This window comes from Lissotriton vulgaris, chromosome 4_1, assembly GCF_964263255.1.
Source record: "Lissotriton vulgaris chromosome 4_1, aLisVul1.2, whole genome shotgun sequence".
In the NCBI taxonomy this organism is placed as follows: Eukaryota; Metazoa; Chordata; class Amphibia; order Caudata; family Salamandridae; genus Lissotriton; species Lissotriton vulgaris.
In genome coordinates, this window is record NC_141691.1 from 224457098 (window position 1) to 224472957 (window position 15860).

General features: G+C 51.8%; 1 protein-coding gene across 2 annotated transcripts in view; it reads left to right on the forward strand.

The window, feature by feature from the left end:
• UPF3B (UPF3B regulator of nonsense mediated mRNA decay) overlaps positions 1-15860 on the forward strand; it is a 183662-nt gene that overhangs the window by 82319 nt on the left and 85483 nt on the right. The gene's annotated exons all lie outside the window — the stretch shown is intronic.

Consider the following 15860-nt stretch of genomic DNA (forward strand, 5'->3'; position numbering starts at 1 on the left):
TTTTTTTTAAGGCATGTAGAGTTTTGAATTGGCTGAGAATCACAGTATGTTGAGGCGGTGCCTAGTCCTGTACTGATTCCCCATGTCCCATCGCCGGAAGCTCTCGCAAACAGCCGAGCTACTAGAACCTCTTTTTGCTCCACATACAGAGGTCTCACAACCACACCACATAATCAAATTTCATAAATTAGTCCATACCAGTTTTTTGCTGTACTATACTCCCTTGGTAATGACGCCTCTTGAAGTCAGTCAATAGCTCCAAATTCTTCCAAATGATACTCGGTCAACATATTTGAGAATTCACAGGAAATAGGAGTCTGCTTGCCCAATAATTTAAAGCTGGCAAGTTAGTACCCTTTCTCAACTCTTGATGGACCTGGTTTTCCCCTACTGAGGAAGATCTCTCTTGTGTTTCTAATTCGGATAAGAGAGTAGGGCTAATGCTGTTCAGGAGAGCGCATTGACCAATAATAAAACCACAAATCATGGTGTAGAGGCAAATGTTGCATCACATAATGCCCTTGTTTTTTTTTTTCTTTTTTTTTTAATGCTTTTTATTAACAACAAAGAAAAAGGGCAGTGGTCAGTACAGTCAGTACATTCATTATCCACATTTGCAGTGCAAGGAGTCACAGTACATACATAATCTTTGTTATAATGCATTCAGGGCAAATTCTATTGGGGTCACAGTGCAAGCGGTTCGTCAATCGGGTCAATCCGGGGAGGGACACAGATGTTGCCTCTATATTCATTCCAGTTGGACCAGATTTCTACCCACTTCTTCGGGCACCCCCGTGCCACGTACACTGTTTTTTCCTGAAGCATGCACCAGTCCATGTCAGTTTTCCATAGGCCCACTCTAGGGGGCCGGTCTGCCCCCCCCCCCCATAGTCTAGCGATGTTTCTTTTGGCTATTGCAAACCCAAGAGTCGCCCATAACTTCCTTCGGGGTGGCAGGTCTGTAGGTTCCCATATGTTTAACAGGCACCTCTTGGCTTCAAGCCTGAGCTCCACTCCCCACACCTCTTGCATACAATGGGTCACCCGGGCCCAGAAGTCCCTCAATAGTGGACACTCCCACAGTATGTGGAAGTAGGTTCCCACCTCTCTTCACCCCCCCTCCCCCTACAGCATTCATCCTCACTGCAGCCCATTCGTTGTAGCCTAGTTCCCGAGAGAAGCTCGGTGTAAGATTTTTAACTGGATGAGCCGGAGTCTGGCCGATATGGCGACCTCCTTAGGGGAGGCAAGTGCTATTCTCCATTCTTCCTCGTCTATTTCCAGTCCATCGGCTTCCCATTTCCCTTTAAGGGGGAGTAGCAGGTCTGGGGAGTTGTTAATGATCTTTTTGTAAGTGAGGGATATGGCATGTTCGGGGAGGTGGCCATCTAGAAATCTATCTTCTAGCGGGGAGGAGTCTGGGGGTGGTGTTCCCACGGGGATGTTAGCCTGAAGGAAGTGCTTAACCTGTAAGTACCTAAAGTGTTCCGAGTGTACCAGTTCGTTGGTGGGTTGGAGCGAGGCAAAGGGCACCACCCCGTCCGGGCCCCACAGGTCCCGAACGTGTGAGATGCCTATGAGGTCCCAGTTGCGGAACCCTTTGGTTCGGCCGAGCGTTCCCAGTCTTTCCAAGACCCTAAAGGGGTGGCCATCGTGAGGGTGTTAGACCATTCTAGTTTGCGTTGCACAATTTGACACAACTGCACAGAATGCAGCGTGAGCCCAGTCAGTGGGTACCTCCCCGGCTTGGAGTAGAGTGCCGCTACAAAGTTGCCGCCCGGTAAAAGCCAGCGATCCATTCCATATCCTGGATCATTGCCATCACAGTAGGTGTCCTGGTTAATGGCTGAGAGGTGTGCAGCCCAGTAATATTTGCGCATGTCTGGGAGCGCTATACCACCGTCGAACCATCCTAGAGTCAATTTCTGAAGGGATATGCGGGGCATTCCAGACCACAATAGCTCCCTCCCGGTGCCGATCCCACTGTCCCCTCCAACTTTCAACCCATTTAGCTCCTTCCACTCTTGAGCAAGATCTTGGAGAGCCATATTACCTCCTCACTCTCCACCTATATTGAGGCTCATCAGCTCCTGGATGACCACCAGGCCGGTTTCCGACCTGTACACTCTACGGAATCGGTCGTCCTCGGTGGTTGATGAGCTCAGATGTAGTGCCGACACTAATTCCCCCCAGGCCTTAGTCCTGCTCGATCTGTCTGCGGCCTTTGACACGGTCGACCATTCCATCCTTCTCGACCGTGTCAGGGGTGCCGGCTTACAGGGGTCGGCCCTGACTTGGCTCACCTCTGTTTTAGCAGGCCGAACTCAGGCTGTTCGACTGGAAGGTTTTCTCGCACCTATCTGCCCCGTCTCCTGCGGGGTACCCCAAGGTTCCTCCCTCTCCCCCCTTCTGTTCAACCTTTACATACACCCCCTTATTGTTGCTTTACAGGGCATGGAGGTCACGGCGTTCAATTACGCCGATGACCTCCAGCTTATTTTCAATCTCTCTTCCTCTCCTGATTTCAGTTTCCAGGGTTCACTCCACTCTTACTTTCATCTACAACTGGATGAACCTCAACCAACTTAAACTGAACCCCGATAAGACCGAGCTGGTCCTTATCGGTGCTCCCTCTAACACCTGGGCTTCTGCTTATTGGCCCCCCATCCTTCGTTCCCCCCGCCTCCCTCTGCCTCCGTTAGAACCCTCGGCATCAAGGTTAGCCAGGATCTTTCTCTGCGCCCCCAGATTAGCTCAGTAGTTTCCTCGTGCTTCCTCTCCCTTAGAACCATCCCTAAAGTCTCACGTTACTTTTCGGTTGAAGCCCTCAAACTCGTTGTCTCTGCAATGATTCTTTCCCGCCTAGATTATGGCAATGCCCTTTAGGCGGGCATCCCAGCGTATGAATGCCATCGCTTGCAGCTCATCCAAAATCAAGCGGCTCGCCTCATTTTTAGTCTCCCTAAATCTAGCCATACCACCCCTGTGCTCAAGACTCTACATTGGCTCCCCATCAATGAGCGCTCACTCTTCAAGCTGGGATGTGTGACCTTTGTCTCTAGCTGGCACTGCTCCTGCTTTCATTAGATCTAAGATCACTGCATATGTTCCTGCTAGAAATCTTCGGTCCTCCACCCAGTTCCTTCTCCTTGTCCCCCGATTTCGTAAGAAGAAATCGGGTGGCTCCAGGTTCTCGACACTTGCCCCCCTCTTTTGGAACTCACTTCCTCTGACAATTACGTCCATTCCCTCCTATCTGGACTTTGGGGCTGCCTTGAAAACCCATCTCTTTTCCTCTGCCTATACTCTTTAATGCTCACCCCCTTCCCTCCTCAGTTTCCGTCTGCAGCGCCAAGAAACCGCCTGGTAGTAGAGCGCTATATAAAACCCTTTAACTTCAACTTCCTCTGCGTGGCCTCAATGGACGTGAAATAGGTGTGTGGGACTAAGTCTGGGTAATTTTGTAAGGCGTATAGGAACCTCGGCAATGCCATCATTTTGAAGAGTGCCGCCCGTCCAAGGAGGGATAGTGGGAGCTTCTGCCAGGAGGCAGCGTCTCTTTTGAATCGCTGCAGGGGCGGAAGAAGATTTCTCTTGTATCTGATTTTCTCCTTGGAGATAAAAATCCCTAGATAGCGGAACCCCTCCGTGGCCACCGCGATCGTGCAGTTTCGGGGGGGTGCGGGAGTGTCACCCCGCAGGACTTAGAGTATGGACTTGCTCCAGTTGATACTGTAGCCTGAGTTTTTCCCGAAGCTTGCAAAAATATTCATGGCCACCATCAGGGACTTGCGAGGTCTTGTTAGGTAAAGGAGGATGTCGTCTGCGTAGAGGGAAATCCTATCCTTCCACCCGTCTGCCCAGCGTATCCCCTTCAGGGACAGGTCCTGTCTGATCCAGGCGGCCAGAGGCTCCAGTGAGTGGGCAAATAGGAGGGGCGAAAGGGGACACCCTTGTCGCGTTCCCCGTCCTAGTTCAAATATTTCAGAGACTTTATTGTTTACAGAAACCTGGGCCAGGGGGGCCGAGTAGAGGAGGCGCACCCACCCTATAAAATTCGGGCCGAAGCCCATTTTGCAGAGGACCGCCATCATATAGGGCCATTAGAGAGTATCGAATGCCATTGCTGCGTCTAAAGACAGCACCACCGCGTCCTCCTGGATGTTGTGGCATCTTCCCAGCACTCCGTGTACCCTCTGGAGGTTGAGCGCTGTGTTCCGGTGGGGCATAAAGCCAGACTGATCCGGGTGGACTAGTATGGACAGGACAGGTTTGAGCCAGTTTGCGAGGACCTTGGCTAGAATCTTGGGCTCTGCGTTTAATAAGTATATGGGCCTGTAGGAGGCACAGGAGTCCCTTGGTTTCCCTTCCTTGGGGATGGCCACTATCGTAGCAATGCGCTGATCACGAGGTAAAATACCCTGCTCCTTGCTCTCCTCAAACATACGCTTTAGGTGAGGACTGAGGCACCCAGGTGCGAGTTTGTTTAGTTATATTGGCAAGCCGTTTGGCCCAAGTGCTTTTCCCGGTCGGAGGTCCCCGATCGCCCGGACCAGTTCCTCTATAGTAAGTGGCGCGTCCAAAGCGTCACGCTCAGTCAGAGAGGGTTGACATTCGGATGTCAGTGAGCAATGAGACAGAGTCCTCCTCTGGTCTATCAGAACCTCTGCTATATACATAATGCCCTTCTTAATTGTTGAGCCCCCCAGCTCCCCACCCAATGTTCCCATTCGTTGTGAGCTCCATCATGAGAGGATTCTCTCTAATAGTCTTATGCTGTAGAACTTTGGTTCTTAACATTTGGTCTTATGTGGCCTCCCACTTAATCTCTTCTGGAATTTGTGGGTCCCCTTACTAAACCGATATTGAAATTGGGGAACGAGACTGAATTCCTGCTGTAAGCCAGAGACCATGGCCTAAGCAGTTTCAAGACTAGAACTGCACAGCAGTACACCATAACACAGAAGCAAGCATTCACATTGTAAATGTATTTCGGACTACAAAGATGATTCAGGAAATCGTGCTCCTCACACAGACTGTAATCTGAGTGTAAAACAGGCTCTTAAAAAAAGCTCCTCAAGTGCCATCATACACAGTAGGGTCAGAAGCAGCCTGTTTGCCCGCTCCTTGGCATGTTCTTCAAAGTCGACTGGCTTATCCACTAACAGGATTTTTTTGCTGTCACTCGATGTCTTAGGACATTACTATTTTATCCTTTGAAGTAGACCCAATTCTTGCATTTTTCGGTCTCTTTCTGCTTCTCTGCATCTTTTTTTAGACTGATGTCCTGTTTGTGGCTGCAAGTTATCTAATGTAAGAAGGGTGATACCGAAGTGAGCATGGCCTGCCTTCAACCCTCCAAACCAAGCTTAGATAGTTTGACGAACGCAGAGATCAAGCTCCTGCTGTGTCGTTTTGTTAGAAGGGACCAGAGACTCCTTTTCTTCCCTGTCTGTCCTAAATCGAGCTCACAGGCATCAACACTGAAGGAAGAACCCATGTTGCCCCCCCCCCGCCATCCCCTGCAAGGAGGAAAGAGTACTCACCAGATTAAGTCCCAAGTTGGACAAGCCTGAATCGACTACAGATCATCACCTTGTGAAGAAGACTAGGATCGCTGCCGACACCTTTCTGGATTGAAACTGATGCCTCAATGGTGATCGGTGACTCCCAGCCCTCACTTGATCCCAGGACACCCTATCTCGGAACCACAAGAGTACGGTCAGCTCAGGATACGGACCGCTCCCCGCAACTGGTCATCTGAAGACTCCTATAGGAACAAGCATTTACAATGCAATGGTTTTGCCTTTGTTAAAGTTAGAGCTATTGGCATTGCTCTTGACATTATTTTTATTTGTTTTTTTCTAACATAAATAAATGGCATTGTCATTTACAATGCCACTAGCTTTATCTCTCGCAAATGACACACACAGAGCCCCCCCACACAGAGCCCCCCACACACACAGCCACACAGAGCCCCCCACACACACAGCCACACAGAGCCCCCCACACACACAGCTACACAGAGCCCCCCACACACACAGCCACACAAAGCCCCCCACACACACAGCCACACAGAGCCCTCCACACACCCACACAGAGCCTTCCACACACACCCACACAGCACAAGCAGGCAACAGGGGCACACAGAGGCACAAGCAGGCAACAGGGGCACACGGAGGCACAAGCAGGCGACAGGGGCACACGGAGGCACAAGCAGGCGACAGGGGCACACGGAGGCACAATCAGGCAACAGGGGCACGAAAACGGAGGCACAAGCAGGCAACAGGGGCACACGGAGGCACAAGCAGGCAACAGGGGCACACGGAGGCACAAGCAGGCAACAGGGGCACACGGAGGCACAAGCAGGCGACAGGGGCACACGGAGGCACAAGCAGGCGACAGGGGCACACGGAGGCACAAGCAGGCGACAGGGGCACGAAAACGAAGGCACAAGCAGGCAACAGGGGCACGAAAACGGAGGCACAAGCAGGCAACAGGGGCACACGGAGGCACAAGCAGGCAACAGGGGCACACGGAGGCACAAGCAGGCAACAGGGTCACGAAAACAAGCACAAGCAGGCAAAAGGGTCACGAAAACAAGCGCAAGCAGGCAAAAGGGTCACAAGCAGGAATTGTAATTTAGACGGGGCTGAAGTGGAGAACGGTCAGTAGGGAAGTAGTGCGGCTGGTGCAGTGGTACCAGGCCGAAAGGTGAGAGGGGCTGTCTGCACCCCAGTTTGGACAGTTTCCACTACCTAACAGGGATTAGTGGGAGGGGGCGTACTTCTTGCTTGCTTTAGGGCTGTTACTTCGGGGACGCAGTGCACGCTCTTGCCTGCTGCCTGCTGCCGCCGGGACACGACAACAGGCAGGGAGGGGACAGGCTGGGAGAGGGCAGGGAGGGGACAGGCTGGGAGAGGGCTGGGAGGGGACAGGCTGGGAGGGGACAGGCTGGGAGGGGACAGGCTGGGAGGGGGCAGGCTGGGAGAGGACAGGCTGGGAGGGGGCAGGCTGGGAGAGGGCAGGCTGGAAGTGGACAAGCTGGGAGAGGACAGGCTGGGGAAGGCTGGGGAAGGTCATGGAGGGGACAGGCTGGGAGAGGGCAGGCTGGGAGAGGGCAGGCTGGGAGAGGGCAGGCTGGGAGAGGGCAGGCTGGGAGAGGGCAGGCTGGGAGAGGGCAGGCTGGGAGAGGGCAGGCTGGGAGAGGGCAGGCTGGAAGAGGGCAGGCTGGAAGAGGACAGGCTGGAAGAGGACAGGCTGGGAAAAAGCAGGGAGGGGACAGGCTAGGCTGGGAGTGGGCAGGCTGGGAGTGGGCAGGCTGGGAGTGGGCAGGCTGGGAGTGGGCAGGCTGGGAGTGGGCAGGCTGGGAGTGGGCAGGCTGGGAGTGGGCAGGCTGCGAGAGGACAGGGCAGTAAGGGTGAAGGACTGGGGGTGGGCAGTAAGATAAGATTGGGACAGGGGAAACAAGGTAGTGGGGGTGGGGCAGTAGGACTGGGAGTGGCGGCAGCCGGGACGGAATGGGGGTGGCTTGGTGCTGCATAGGTAGGGACCTGTGGCAGTCGGTATTAGCGGAGGGAGGAGAGGTGAGAGAGGTGCTGCAGTGGAAGGAAGCACGAAGAGAGATAGTTATTAGCCACGGGGGGGAATGACGGAGCTAAGAGAAGGGGATGGGGAAAGTCACAATAATGACTGAAGGCGAGGAGTGACTGCCTGGCATGAGAGGGGCAGTGTTAACCCCAGTTCACCCCATACCACCCAGGCTGGCCAGCATTCATTTAGTCACTGCTTCTTGCACAGCGCGGCGCGTCACCTCACGACCGCCTCACAGCACTTTATTTCTATTTGTTTTGCTCGTGGTATTTATAGCGCCCAGAGGTACCACTTCTTAGAAGCATAGCAACGCCCGTGGCTTCTATGTGCTGTACAAGAGATCTTCGTATTACACCCAAAATTAATAGTTATTTCCTTCGGTCGGACGCGACCTGCCCCTGCTGTCATCACCTAGACGCTGATGTGCTACATATGCTGAGGTCATGTCCCTCATTTCTACAATACGGGGCAGAGGTCACATGTCATTTGTTCACATATACTGGCAGACAACTTACATGCACATGGGAGGTTTGGCTGATGGGTCTATATTCCAGGGATAAGAACTCGAAGAGTGGTGGGATCGGGGGTCAGCCCGGGCTGGCGCTGTTACCTCGATGCAGGGAAGAAACCGCCAGGGCCTGCTCACCGAGAAGATCACGAGTGGTGCAGGTACAGCAGCGTAGGACGGCGGTGGAGGCGAGCGGAGAGCTTCCGTGACCATGCCGGACGAATGACTGAGACTCCCTCCCTGCATGGACTGAGAGCACAGGGGATTTATGAGGATTGACTGCTGAGCTCTGCAGCATCCACTGGTGCACCCTGCTGTCCCGGGAGACCCCGCAGCGGAGTGAACACAGGCACGACCAGGCCTAGAACTGGGTTGCTGGGTAGGAAACAACTACACCACAGACAGCGAGAAATGGAGGAGGAAGATCATGCAGGGTTTTGGTGGCACTAATAAAGTGAATGAGTGCGGGGGGGGGGGTGAAGGGGAAGATACGCCCCAGTGCAGCACCGGCAGCCAGAGGCGTGTACCCGCACTGCAGCAACACAGTGGGCCTTGGGTGGCAGGCTTGGAGGTGGGTGTGCGGGAACGGTCGAGAGCCGCCCACAGAGAGGAAACAATCGTCAGTGAATATTCTGGGAGGAGTGGGGAGTATGCAATACTGGGGACTGCTCCTGGGCCGCAAATATCACATAAGTGGCTGACCACCTAGCACTGCTCCTCGTGGTTGCAACAGAAGATCGATCAGAAGGGCCGAGCTGGAGAGGGAGTGGACGGAACGGCTCAGCTGGAAAACAGCAGACAGGAACAGAGGCCATAGGTACACTGAGGGGGGCTCTTAAACAGGGCTCTCTGGGCACAACGGGTTGCAAATAGCCGCCACGAACAGGAAAGTAAGGGCAACACGGCGCATCCTTGTGGCGTTGCCAGTCCTTGCCGTGCTTGCAGGTGGTGAGCAGCACCACGTCTCGTCCTCGTGCTCCGCTTCTGAGGGCGGTACTGCACAGTGCCGACAGTGAGCACGTTTGCCCCACTCACCTGGTCTGGCGGCTGCTGGAGAAGGAGAGCTCCCGCTCCTCGGGACTCTCCGGGGCCGCAGCGGGACTTGCTCTTTCCCCGGGGCTCCTCCTTCGCTCGGGAGCCTCGGGACAGACGCAGGCTGCTTCCTGCTCTCCACTCCTCCTCCGGATGACGTGGCGGAGGCTCGGCCGGCTGGGCCAATCCCAGCGCGGCCCTGGCTGGAGGCACACGGCTGCTTCCTTCGGGCTGGCTTTTCACTGCGGGCAGCATCTCCTGTCTCCCTCACAACACGGGAGACCGGCAAGGCAGGCAATGGCTTCCCTAAGGAAGGGGGAAGCGGAAACCACGTCCTCCCGGCCCCGCCCACAACCAGCCGGCGGGCCGGACATCTTCTTCCGGTGTTTCCAATGCCGGACCAGATTCGGGGGCGTTCCTGAGAACAGGCTTTCGGCTGACGTCGCCAAAAGCCAAAAATTCTCGGGAACGCCCCCGAATCTGGTCCTGCATTGACGGACAAACGTGTCTTCCAATGGCTAGCCTCCATTTATGGAGCTAGCCAATGGAAGACCGGGGCGGATTCCAAGCCCCATACTATACTCATTAGGTTTTTCCTAGCGCATGCGTACTTCGAACGCATTGGCTAGGCAAAACCTAAAAAGGAGTGCGAGCTGTTCCTATGCATCGCTTGACCCCAAACTGGAAGCTTAGTCAGGACTGCTCGGAAGAAAACTCTTGGCTGCAGTCAATCTGGTGGCACCCTGAAGCGTGCACCGGAGAGTCTCGACCTGCCTCGAGCCCCAGGGACCGCCTCCCGCACCCGGCCATCACAAAGATCCAATTTTGTTGAGACGGAGCGCGAACTGCTCCTATGCTCAGTAACCACCTGACCCCAAAATGGCTGCATAGTCCGGACAGGTCCAAAGAAGGAAACAAAAATAAAACTCTCGGCTACAGGCAAATTGCTCTCACCTTGTAGCGTACACATAAGAGCCGCTTGATTTCCACGGACCGCTTCCCATGCACGGCCACCACGTTGACTCTGATTTGGAAATGGAGCGCGAGCTGTTCACTTGCTCCGTACTGCCTGACCCTAAAATGGCTGCATAGTTAGGTCAGCTTCGATCAATAACTTGTAACGAAAGGGCTGCAGACAATTCGGTGACACCCTGCTGGGGGCCCACGAGAGCCACGACCCGCCTCAATCTTGATTCTGGCGAAATGGGGACCTCAGACCGCTGGATTTCATAGACTCCAGAGCCCTGCAGTGCCTGACCAAAAAATAGCCGCTTCATTAACATTGGGAAAATAATGGATCTCTGTTTAAGGGCACCCTTTCAGTCCCAAAAGCCCGGGACTTGGAATCCTCCCCCCACCCTGGACAATAAGGAGGACCATTACTAAAAAAAAACTCCCGGGAAACGGACTTTAAGCAATCTTCTGTCACCTTGCACGGGGCACATGAGAACCTCGACCGCCAGTGTTCCTCAATCCGACATCAGGGAGACCTCAGGTAGCAGTCTTTAAGTTACTGCTAAGCTCTACAGCGCCTGTTCAAAAAATGGCCGCCATGTGGGCACATTGAGACCCTGACCCACTGAATAAACTGCTCACAACTCAAGGGCACCCCACAGAGGTCCCAAGGGAGCCCAGACTGCCAAGGCCACCAAAGTTCTCCAAGCTAATACTAAGGAAACCTGAAAAATGCACTACAAACTTCCTTGAGCTTCACAACGTCCAGACTGCGCCGGTGAGCCCCTTCACCTGGATTGCCTCCCTTTCACCTCATTACTGGGGACTCACCTCTCTTTAATACAAATCTGACCCCCTGCATAGGTGATAACTCTTTCCATGTAGATACCGTAGCTCCACTCCTTCCTGCTAACCCCTCTGATGAGGCACTGTCCCTGAGGGCAGGCTCATTAATTCCCTGCTGCAGTTTCAGCATTGCTGCAACTTTAGCCCGCCACATCCTTATCCTGCACCGCCCATCTATTCACTAGGCCTGACCCCCTGAGGGCTCTCCCATTAGACTCTGGTCACATAAATCGTAATTTTAACAGCCAGACAACAGTAACTGGCCCACTCCCCTCCAGAAACAAAACTCACTCATGCCCCACTGCTCCCACTCTCTCCCTACCCCCAAAGACCACGTGTCAGCAGCCAACTAACCCAATACATATAGAAGCGATCTGACCCCGCTAGCAGTCCCATCCGTCGCCACTACCCTCGCCGACCGCTGTGTTATCATAACACACCTAGCCAGAAAGGAACTAACCCCACCGCCAACTTGGATAAAATGCCTTCTACCACGAAAACCTCTCAACCCCTTCTCACCCTACATAAAGCGGCACGGCCCGAATTCCTTCTCGATCAGTTTCCCCCTCCCCCCCACCACCTCTCACCCAAAGCAAAAAAAAAAAAAACTAAAACACAAACTGATCAGGCAATACCCTGAATCACTAGTTGCTGAAATATATCACTGCTCCGCCAAAGGGCAAGTAAAAATGGACCTCCTCTTTCACACGGAAAGGCCAGGCAATTGGAACTCCATCCTTGGAGCACAACTCCACATTACCAAAACCACCAATACTCCCCACAGCTGCAAACTATAATTCCCCTAACCACCTGCAGCGCTGTGGAAACACCTCTGTAACCATCTACTCCAACGGCACTGTCCTGATTCAAGCTAACAATGCCAACCTTGAGGCTTTTGATCTCCTCTTCCCTACGGACTAACAACACACACACACACAGACCCCCTCCCAGCGCTCCCGGTTTACCCGGCCAACCAGTCCCCCAACAGAACACCCTCCGCATTCTTGCTCGCGCTATCCCAATCACCTACGCTCCACCTCGAACCTCCTCCAACACCTCTACCACCAAGAACAAGGCGTCACCTTCTGCATTAGTCTATCCTCTGGAACAGCCCCCTGTGCATAACCTCCTCCAAACATTACCGGACGACCTCAATACCCATTCTAAGTCTCCCAATCACCTCACTATACCCACTTGCAAAAGAAAACCACTACCACTACCACAACCCAACCCCCCCCCCTCACCCTATGCCTTATCCCATAACCCAAACTTACAACACAACTACTACCAGAAGACAGCACAACAGTGTCTGTTCTTTTCTTCGCCGAGAAGACCCTACCCAGAAGCAACCCACCCTCCTCAAGAAGAGACGGGCCGCCGGCTCTCTCTTATTGAAAGCCAAGTGGCTATTATAATACAGGGCCAGAATAACATCCTAAGCAACCTCGCGACACTCCATAAGCCCCCCTTAAGCACTCACACTACTCCGATCTTCCCCAACCTCGCACACCATAGGCTTCCCAAGGCCCCGCATCCCAGCTGGACCGCATCCCCCCTCTCGATCCATGACCTGAGACCGAATAGAACTATGGAAGCCATGTCCTCTGATGAAATGACCGAGCTGGCCTCCTCCTACACCACCCCCTCCACTCACATCCTGCATTCCACGATTCAGGTAATCACTGGATTCAGAAGTGAGCACTCCATTACGAAACCCCCTAGACCCTCAGCCTCTCTTATCAACATCCCTACTGCTTCACTAACAACTGAACCAAAAAAAGACTCCCTGTACTAACTGCATGATCATAAACTGCAGATCAGCCACTAAACATGCCGCAGAGCTAGCTGAATCCATCCTTAACCATGACATAGATATAGCCTTCATCACAGAGACCTGGCTCAACGACTCCTCTCCTCCAATCATGAATATGCTTGTACCCCCGGGTTTCTCCATCATCAACAAAGATAGAAAAGACCAAAAAGGCGGAGGTTTAGCAATCAATCACAACAACTGCAACTCCTTCGAATGCCTAACTGCCACCATCAAAAACAGTAACACCAATCTACTACACTACCATCCCCCAGGCAACACCGTCACGTTCACGGAACACCTGTCAGAATTGATCGCCCACTGCTCTCTCCGAGATAGCAACAACCTAATTCTGGGCGACCTCAACCTCCACTGGAATGTTAAAAACAGCGCTCCAAACAAAATTTGAACTGGCTATTACATTCCAACAACCTTATCTAGCACAGCTTAAAAGAAACTCTTGGAAAAGGGGAACTCCTGGATGCCATCGTCGCCCAACACAACACAATCACAATAGACCACATCCTTCCGGTCAACTGGTCAGACCACCACTTAATCCTATTCCACATCTTGCAACCGATCATGTGCCAACCTTCCATCCAAACCCCCCCCCCTCTCAAGGTCAAGCAACCTAACACAGATTAACACAGTTGACTTAGAAGAAAAAATAAGCACCCTCCTGCCCATCTCCCCTGTCGGCCTCTCAACTACAGAACTCGCATCCCACTACAACACAACCATGTCCTCCATCTTAGACCAACTAGCCCCACTGAAACTGAAAAAATCCAGGAACATCCCCTCCAGATCCTGGTTTAACAAGGACATCAACGATGAAATGAGGCAACTCAGAGCCACAGAACGTCTTTGGAGAAAGAATCCTACCTCTAGCCTCTGCGAAGAACTCAAATCAGCAAGAAGAAAGTACAAAAGACATATCAATAATGAAAAAAACTACTTTTTCTGCACTGTGCTTGACAATGCGAAAAACAGACCAAAAGAACTCCCTAACATCATCAAGCAACAAACGTCCAAGTCCTCTACTACTCAAGTCCAGGCCTCCAAAGACTTATATGACCGCTTCGCCAACTTCTTTAACGACAAAATCATCAAGATTGAATTACCACTTGATACCAACCTCCTTCCTGCCGGCAAAAACTTTGCCCCAACAATCGAGACTACCTCTAGCTGGCGCCCAACAAAAACCTGGAAATCCTTCGACCCCATCCCTAAAGCTGAGATTCTCAATTTAATCTCCTCCTCCAAGCCCTCATCCTTGACCCTATACCCTCCCAAATGGCCAAAAAGCTGAAACTCTCCCTTGCACCTCTGTGGTGTGAAATCATAAACAGCTCCTTAAAAACCTACATCATACCAGACTGCCTCAAAGTCGGCCAAGCCACACCACTTCTGAAGAAGCCAGGCCTAGACACCAGCGACCTGAACAACTTCCGACCTGTTTCCAATCTTCCCTTCCTTGCCAAAATCCTCAGAAAATGTGTTCTCCGTCAACTGAAACAACAAATGGACAATATTAATCTGCTAGACCAACACCAATCGGTCTTCAGAAAAGGCTGTAGCACGAAACAGCAATCCTTAACATCGTGGATGACATCCTCAATTCCCTTGACACGGGCCATTGTTGCCTACTCATCCTCCAAGACCTGTCGGCCGCCTTTGACACAGTGGATCACAATCTTCTCATCAAGGCTCTCAAAGACTGAGTAGGTGCAGACGAGGTAGTCCTTCAATGGTTCTCCTTCTTTCACAATCTCTCCCAAAGGATAAAAATCAAATCCGTTACGTCCGACCTACTCCCCGTCAAGAGGTGTCCCCCAAGGATCAGTTCTCTCCCCTCAACTGTTCAACATATACATGGAACCCCTCACCACCATTCTGAAAAAAGCCAACATCCCCTTCCCCCTATATGCAGACGACACCCAGACCTGCTTGGAAACCTCCTCCATTAATGACATTCTAAGACTCAACAATACTCTCAGAGAAGTTCAACAATGGCTATCAACAAGCCACCTTAAACTCAATCAGGAAAATAACGAAATCCTCCTCATCTCTAATAAAGAAGAAAACCCGCAAATCATAGTGGCTGAAAGCAATCTATGCTCTCAACGGTAATCTCACCCTGGTAAACTGTAAAATCACTAGGGATCAACCTTGACCAAAAACTAACCATGAACAACCACATCAAGAACTCTGCAAAGAGTGCCTTCCTCAATCTGAAGCTTCTCAATAAAATCAAACCCTACATTCCACCTGCCAATGCCGGGCTGTCCACTTGTATCCTAATTCCTCCAGATAGAATCCAGCCCCAAGTTCTCTAGTTGTTGTCTTTGTGAAGTACAGCAGAATAGTGCCCTCATCACTGGTCTCACAGTGAAAGGTGGTCCTGACTTGTGCAGCCATCTCGTGTGCAAAGCTTCTCAGCTCTCTTAGGTCTCTGACGATGACTATTGGAACTCCTACGAAAAATTCCTTTATCATTTGAGACCAAAGGAAAATGTCCAGGAGACTAAGCGGTACCAAGGAGACTAAGGATGGCATGATCACTTCAGATAACTTTATTAATGTATGAAAGCCAAATAAGACCAATTAACACTATTTCTCAACAGGGTGCAGTTCCTTCTCAATTTCTCTTATTTATCTGATGAGTCGCCCTTCTGGGGATAGGAGTAGCTACCAGAGCTATGAACTGATGTGATTTGCTAATTTCTGCTTCATTACCTCAGGATACAATTATCTTGGATAATTATATCGGAATAACAAAAATAATGGTAGAAATATTTTTTACGCCGGCGTAGATAATGAGACCGGATTTAAATAATCTCCTCAATCAAAGGTCTGGTGATTTCCATCAAGTGAAGGTCAAGTTATGTAATTGTATTGTCACCTGTGTTGTTGAGTGAAGTGGTTGTTAAAAAATAAAGTAATACATAAGCCTGCTGCCATTTATTTTAGAAGTCCCAGTGACATTCCAAAGGTGGTTTTGCCATGCCCACCCTGGTAAAGCGAGGACAAAAATAGAATAGAAACTTCAGCATCATGGTGGGTCTAAAATATTGTCTAGTCAGTCCCAAGACCCCCCCCCACCCCCACCCCACCCCC